Raw genomic sequence first — 8,845 nt, 5'->3', positions numbered from 1 at the left:
ACTTGAAATTGTAAACCATATATTCTGTCTAGGCAAAACTTACTCGGTTTCCGGGATCTCCTGATAAAAAAGGGATCCTCCGTGTGTAAGATCGAGTTTTGTGGGAAGCACCACCGCGATTGTGGAAAGTCCCCAGTCGTTTTGAGTCACTTAATGACTGGGTCGTTTGCTTTCGGTTTCTGTGAAGTCCCCAATCGTTTCTTACGGTTAGCGACTGGTAACCAGGTTGTCTGGTAATCGAGTTGTGGATCCCTGAAAAGATCGCTTGCTTATGCTATCGTGATGCCTGGATCGAAATATAAGATCGAGGATTGAAAACTGACACTTTAACCGAAAGATCAATCTCCCACTGTGGTCGCCAATTATTTATGGGTGAAAATCGTTTTTGCCGATTTTGGTAATTTCGGTAGGTGAGTGAGAAACAAATATAAACCCTAAACAAATGTACTGCACGAGAGTAATTAAGATTCCAGAGATCAATCTGTACAACTCCGGCCTAAACCAAGAAATGGACGTTACGGATTTGCTTCGGTCACAAAGAGGAGGAGAAGGGATGGTTTAGGGAGGGAAGCGAAGAGAGTGTGGAGACCAGAACAGTTCTGGAAGAGTAGTACTTGACTTGTATCATAAGGTGAAAGCTTTTGGGAAAGCTAGCAAAAAGTTACCTTTCTGAGTATTGTATTTCTCCTGACCAAAAACTTGTTGTCTTGGTGGAAACAGGTAAGACCTATTTATACAAGTCTAAGTGAAACGTACTCTGGCCTCGTAAAAAAAAGAAACGGATGAGTTAAATGGGAAGAGGTAGTAACACCTGGTATTGATGGAATATTATGGAATTGATGTTCCATAATGAAAGAGCGTTTCACCATTACTTCCTGCATTTACTAACCGTTTTATTCTTAATACACTGTCTTGAAACGAGCATTTGTGTATGCCGCACGCTGTAAACCGTCAAACCAAAACCCTAAAGAGCATCCCCCAGTTTGTGACATGTATTGATGTCTCGAGTGTTTTCGTGGAAAACGTGTAGCATGTCGTTGGTGTTTGATAAGTTGAGCTTGAGAGATGTGTCGGCTCAGTGGCGACCTTCGACGGTCGAGATTTTGCATATTGAGAGGAATCGTGGCCTTTAATGTAGGCACGACATGTCAAAGTGCAAGGGTCGCATGGCATGTGCCAATGGATTGTGTGGAATGCCTTGGTTGTAGGTTGCGCATCGGGTGCAGGTAGCAATGCCAAAATGCAAGTGTTGCATGGCATGTGCCAATGGAGCGCGTAGCGGATTTGGCCCTAGGTTTGCACGGCTTGGCATGCTAGGTTGCAAGGGTCGCTTGGCATGTGCTAATGGCACGTGTGGCGGCTTGGCACTAGGTTTGCGCGGCTTGGCATGCTAGGTTGCAAGCATCGGTTGGCATGTGCCAATGGCGCGTGTGGCGGCTTGGCCCTAGGTTTTCACGGCTAGGCATGCTAGGTCGCAAGCGTCGCTTGGCATGTGCCAATGGCGTGTGTGGCGGCTTGGCCCTAGGTTTGCACGGCTTGGCATGCTAGGTCGCAAGCGTCGCTTGGCATGTGCCAATGACGCATGTGGCGGCTTGGACCTAGGTTGCACGGCTTGGCATGCTAGGTTGCAAGCGTCGCTTGGCATGTCCCAATGGCGCGTGTGGCGGCTTGGACCTAGGTTTGCACGGCTAGGCATGCTAGGTCGCAAGCGTCGCTTGGCATGTGCCAATGGCGCGTGTGGAAGCTTGGACCTAGGTTTGCGCGGCTTGGCATGCTAGGTCGCAAGCGTCGCTTGGCATGTGCCAATGGAGCGTGTGGCGGCTTGGACCTAGGTTTGCACGGCCTGGCATGCTAGGTCGCAAGCGTCTCTTGGCATGTTCTAATGGCGCGTGTGGCAGCTTGGCCCTAGGTTTGCACGGCTTCGCATGCTAGGTCGCAAGCGTCGCTTGGCATGTGCCAATGGCGCGTGTGGCGGATTGGCCCTAGGTTTGCACGGCTTGGCATGCTAGGTCGCAAGCGTCGCTTGGCATGTGTCAATGGCGCTGTGGTGCAATGATTGTGCAGCTCGAATTTGGCACGGTTGCCATGAAGCCCAATGATTATGCGTCTTGGTTTTGGCATGGTTTCCATGATGCGCAGCGATTGTGTGGCTTTGGTTTTGGCATAGTTACCATGATGCGCGGCGATTGTGCGGCTTTGGTTTTGGCATAGTTTCCATGATGCGCAGCGATTGTGCGGCTTTGGTTTTGGCATAGTTTCCATGATGCACAGCGATTGTGCGGCTTTGGTTTTGGCATAGTTTCCATGATGCGCAGCGATTGTGCGGCTTTGGTTTTGGCATAGTTGCCATGATGCGCAGCGATTGTGCGGCTTAGGGTTTTGTGTGTCGAAACCCTAGTTTAGCATTTGAAAAAAGATACCCTGGTAATTTTTTACATAAGTGCATTAAATGTTCTAATAAATGTGTTTAGCGTCACCGGTGACGTCATGCTATGCGTAAGGTTTTACGATTTTACCTCTTGTCTAAAAACCACCATCAACACTAAGGCAAAACCCTGATTTGAAGGCTATATAAGGGATTAGGTTTACTTCTATCATTGAGTAAACCTAATCCCCACACGTCTGTGTGCTACTAGTGCTCTCGCTGGAGTCGATCACTATTAACTCTTGAGTTTCTTCTCTAAACTTGAGTTAACGACTTAAAGACTTCATTGGGATTGTGAAGCCAGACCGATACTACTTTTATCGTAGTTGTGTGACCTGATCTTGCATCTTCTATCGTACGAGTACAATCGATTGATTGGCTTGAGATCGTGAGATTTCTCCGATAGGCAAGATAAATAAGTCACAAACATCTTCGTCTCACTGTTTGTGATTCCTCGACACTCTGCTTGTGTAGTCAGGAAGGATTGTAGAGAGGTGATTGATTAATCTAGGTTGTTCTTCGGGAATATAAGTCTGGATTATCAATTGGTTCATGTTACCTTGATTTTATATGTAAAGACGGAACAAAACATAGGGTTTATTTGTGGGAGACAAATTTATCCTTTTGATAGACTTTTCTGTGTGAGACAGATTCGTTTATTATCAAGTCTGTAATTTTGGGTTGCTGCAACTCTTTGTTGTGGGTGAGATAAGCAAAGGGAATCAAGTACGCAGTGTCCTGCTGGGATCAGAGGCGTAGGAGTACAACTGTACCTTTTATCAGTGGAAGATTGGTAGGGGTTCAACTATAGATCAGTCTGAAGTTAGCCTGGAGTAGGCTAGTGTCTGTAGCGGCTTAATACAGTGTGTATTCAATCTGGACTAGGTCCCGGGGTTTTTCTGCATTTGCGGTTTCCTCGTTAACAAAACTTCTGGTGTCTGTGTTATTTCTTTTCCGCATTATATTTTATATAATAGAAATAATACAGGTTGTGCGTTCGTGATCATCAACTTCTCTAATCCAACTTTTTGTTGTTGATTGTAGTTGATTGATCCTTGGACATTTGTCTTTGGTACCGTCCAAGTTATCTCTCTTTGATAAAGACTCGCTATTGATTTTTGATTGAGTAGAAATCAAATCGAGAGTTTGAGATAATAACTCTTTGAGATACTTTTTATCTAGATTGAGTCTGACTGTCTAGTTGATTCTCTAGCAAAGTATTTCGGAGTTAGTCCATACAGATTGCTAAGAGAAATATCGGGTGTTGTTGTTAGACCCCCGTTTTTTCAGAAACCTTAGGTTAAAGGAGAATCGACTCTAGCCTATACAACTAGTATCACAAAGGATGTGTGGGGATTAGGATTCCCAGTTGCTAGAGTTCTCCCTTATATAGTATTTCAAATCAGGGTTTGCGATCAATGTTAGCTTAGTAACAAAGGATTCAATATTCACCGTTAGATGAAAACCTGATTAGATTCAAGCTAATATCTTTCAACCGTTGGATCGAAAACTTAGCTTGTTAAACAAAAATGAAATGCACGATTTTAGGTTTGTGTAACCGTATCCAAACATGTACATTTTTTGGTTCAACAATAGTTAACCAAATGGTTAGCCATATGAGAACTTTCATATCAACCATATTCTTCTTCACCGTAACTAGTTCAAATGAGTCAAATGAACTAGTTAGAGAGTTTTTCAATTGTATAAATCCTATAGAAGTATACAAGACACAATTGAAGCAAAAACGATTTGATTCACTCGAATCGATTCATGATTATAGCCACGGTTTGCAAATTGCATTCCTTAGTTAATATAAATATAAGTACACAAATAATCGTCTTTAGACATAACCAACTCAAGTACGCAGACTTAGTTCGCGGACTTAAGTTCCCGGAAGGAGTTCTCAAACTCCAGCAGATTTTCTCGGGATGAGAACCTCCGCCAGTACGCGAACTGGGTTCGCGGACTGAGTTCACATCTCTTGTTCCGATTTTCTTGATCAACAAAGTACGCATACTTTGGTTCAAGGAATAAGGACTTATACATCTATGTGTTACCACAGAATGCTTATATCCTACAATGGTTATATAATCTAAACTCTCATTTCAATCATTGAAACATTCTTAGAGGACGTTATATAGTTGTTATTCACAAATCATTTTTCGTCAAAGCCATTTTCAAAGTGATTGAAACATAACATGACTTTCGTTACTAGGTAAGGATGAACTTGGCCAAAGCGAAAGCTTACCAACACGTATTTCGAGAAACAGATAAGCGAGATAAACTCGGCTCAAAATAGTAAATGTGTATAATCAAAGTCTATATAGCAAAACGACTTTTTCTCAAAATAGGAGATAGAATAGATAGACTTTTGAGTAACAGATACGTTCAAGTCTCCACATAACCTTTAGTCGATGAAGTTCCACCAGTTCCTTGAGTAGTTCTTCGTCTTGTATGATGATTGCCATGGAGTTCCTGAGCTCAACTACACTTTCTATCCTAGTCCAAGACTTAGCTATAGTAGACTAGAAATCAAGACTTATAGTTTTGATCACTAACATTGACAAACATGCTTGAGATAGCAACGCATGCGAGTTTGACCGAGCAGTGCTCTAACAATAGTTATACAACTTTTATCTCAAATAGGAGATAAAGTAGATATACTTTTGAGTGATAGATGAGTTCAAGTCTCCACATACCTTTTTTTGATGAAGTTCCACAATCTCCCCTTAGTAGTTCTTCGTCTTCATTCGATGAACGCCTTGAATTCTAATGCTCAACTACACTTTCTATCCTAATTCGAGACTTAGCTATAAGTAGACTAGAAATCAAGTCTTATAGTTTCGACAACTAAACTTGACAACAAGCTTGAGATAACAACGTTTGCGAGTTCGACCGAGCAGTGCTCTAACAATCTCCCCCTTTGTCAATTTTAGTGACAAAACTATCAATACATATTGAAAAGACGAGGGTACCCAAATATACCTCAATCTAAAACTTTTCCACCTATAAGTCCTTTCTCCGAAAGTGATTGTCTATGGACAGAGTCGAGGTAATACAACTAATCGGTTCACACTTCGTGTGATCGTCTATGGATACGAGATCGAGACAATACAACGACGAAGTATGTTTACTTGATAAATGGTTCGGACTTAACCAAACACAATATAATTACTATCAAGTAAATATGAATTAACGTTTGTGTATTTTACTTCTAGTTATAATAAAAACAATTATAATTGCGGAAATAGAAAAGTAAAAGACACAACAAGATTTTGTTAACGAAGAAACTGCAAATGCAGAAAAACCCCGGGACCTTGTCCAGAAATGAATACTCTCAGGATTAATCCGCTATACAAAATCAAACCAACTTCGTATAGTTGAGACCAAACAACTAAACCTATAGTTCACCTAATTCCGTATGTATTCCCACGCCTCCGACTTATAATAAGTCACGTACTTGGAACAATTCTTTTGGTTCGTATTCCAAATAGTAAAGGAACAACAAATCAGTTCGGCAACAATTCTTTTCAAACAAATTGATATGAGTCTGACAAAGGCTCTTCCGTTTAACCAATAAACTCCTTTGTCGGGTCCTTAGATCAATCTCTCAACAACTACCGAAGTAATTGTTAGACTATGCAATCAATACTGTTAATCACAAAGAAGTGTATTGTTGTCGATCTACTTAACTAATTAATCCAATCTATCACAAGGATAAACCGATTATAGTTGTATCCCTTTCCAGCCGAACAAGTATTGTGCACACCAAAGAGTATGAACCCAAAAAGTCTTCTTGTCTTCAAATCTTCTTTAATATTCAATCAACACCTACACACAATCAACTTGAATCTCTTGTGATCAATCACACACAGAATGGAGTTTGTTAACGTTGGATTATCACAAGACGTCTTTAGATCTACAAACAGTCTAAAGATCCTCGTCGAAACTTCGATCTAGTTTGAGTGAATCTTATATCAGAAGAGAAGATTCTCAAGCATAAACAAAATAGGTGCAATCAAAGTTCAATAACCGTTAGTCAATCAAATCAATCAAAAACTAATAATAAACCGCAATTATCTAGTTTCCCACCAACGGTACTAATAGAGCTTCCCAATCCCAAAGAGGTCTTTAAACTGACCGGTCGTAAGATATTTTGCCTAATTAGGTTACTTTCCTCTCCGAATAGGCGGCTCCACTAGTAACAACACAACTAGGTAGTTTTGCTGGCTCTAAGTATTAGTTTGCTATAAATGCAAACTTCAATACTTATAGACAAGGAAGTTTGGACACCAAGGAATTTCCAAAACCGAATATTCTGAAAGATATGCAATAAACACAAAATCGGTTTTCATAATTCTTGGAAATGCACTGTCCAAATATTGACCGAAATCCTAATAGAAAAATCTATAATCAGTAAATGCACATTACTAATTATTATTTTCTAAAGATATGCATTTAATTGCTGGAGATTAAATAGCATATAAAAACTAAGAAACCTTAATTAAAAGATTCTCAATTTATTTTGCTCCTGGGATTTTCCTTTCGCTATTAAGGAATATCTTTGAAAAATTAATGATAAGAGTTACTGCACATGTTCAAAGTATGTCGACATCTTTACTTTGCAAGTCCTTTTTCATACTTACAATCTTGGAAACGATTTGCCACACTTCAAAACAAGTTTAGAATTGGTTCGTCTGAATTCCACGAACTATGTGATTGATTATCCTATCAAATCACCAATCATGAGTTTTACTGTTCTACCAAAACAAGTTAGGTTCTACCTCCATGTGAGTACTATGCATAGCCACGCTAGTTACCAAAATTCGGTTGACTAGGTACTAGGATCGGTTCCCCACAACTTATGGTAACTACCTGTATTCGGCTGCACATGTCCATAGGATCAGTTCCCCCAAAACTACAGACTTGTTGCACATGTTCATAGGATCGGTTCCCTCATCTACTAAAAACGTATTGCACCTCTTACAAGGATCGATTCCCCTATTGTAAATTTGTTGCACCTCTTACTAGGATCGGTTCCCCAATGGCAAGATAAAAGTTGTTATTTACAAGGCATCAATCATACCATCTTGAGTGATTACTTAAGATCGGTTTCATTGATAAAAGTCATACCAATACATAAGTCAGGCCTTGTGAATAGTTTTACCAAGATACATAAACAAGTTTATGAGAGGTTATACTAAACACACATATTGGTAATTCAAAGTAGATTTGCAATGAATAAGAATACCAATAATCCTAGAGATTTCCCTTTCGATTCACAAAACGAGTTTATGAACTTACTTCCTTTAAACGAATGTAAAACATTGTTTACTAGGATGAAATCTTCACTCATACCCATACATAATCACAATAGCATTCATATGATCATGTCGATGTCTTATATACAAAGTTTAATGGTTAAGCAATAAACATCGTATTGTATTCCTTAATACTATGTCTAACTAGAGTATAATCATTCATGCTTCACACCTATGTTTTCAATATGCACGATTTGAAAGATACGTTAGGGAATGAAACAGTTCAAGTCAAATATCACTAACCTCAAGTGGAAGAATGATGTTGTTGTTGTATATCCTTACTTCTTCACTTCTTCAAGTCTTCGTAATACTTGTAATGTCTCATATCCTAATATTTTCAAGCTAACCTATACGAAGTTGAATCTAGTATATAATCAAGCGACTCATTAAATGAGTGTTGATTCACTAAAATATGACAACCAAACTTGACATACCAACACTAGGTGGGTTCAACCGAGCAATGCTCTAACAATCTCCCCCTTTTGTCAATTTTAGTGACAAAACTCTTACATCATATGGATAAACAAATTACAAAAATTCATTATACACATACGCGTGATAAGTTCAACAACACAAAACCTGCATTAAATTCAATCCTTGAATGTCGTCGCTGACATTATAATAACAAAGCTAATACTCCCTCTAAAGGTAAGATAGGTAGATTTTCAATCCGGACGTCTTTGTTATTTTCACGTAGTTCCTTATAACTACATATCGTATGGTATATGACTCCCCCTTAGTCTATACTTTCACTCTTTTCGTTAGAATAAACGTTTTAGCACAAATGTCCTTTCCCTTAGTGATACGAACTCACCACAAGCCAATATCACTTGTTTACTCCATATATTTCTCCCCCTTTTTGTCACAAAATGACAAAGAAACGAAAAAATAAAGGACAAATCGAAAGGATCTTACAAATATCACAAAGAGAATTTGCAAACCTATAAGAGTTGAGCACGAAGGTTTTGCACACTATTTTAGATAACCAATATCAAAACCGAAAATACAAGTAACTTGGTTTTAACATGTTATCTAGGAAATAATTGCCCGAAGCAATTTTCCCTAATAGTTTAACACATCAAAAATCGACTAAGCACCT

This window comes from Papaver somniferum, chromosome 5, assembly GCF_003573695.1.
Source record: "Papaver somniferum cultivar HN1 chromosome 5, ASM357369v1, whole genome shotgun sequence".
Classification (NCBI taxonomy): Eukaryota; Viridiplantae; Streptophyta; class Magnoliopsida; order Ranunculales; family Papaveraceae; genus Papaver; species Papaver somniferum.
The sequence above is the reverse complement of the archived record's forward strand: the minus strand, read 5'-3'. Positions refer to the sequence as shown.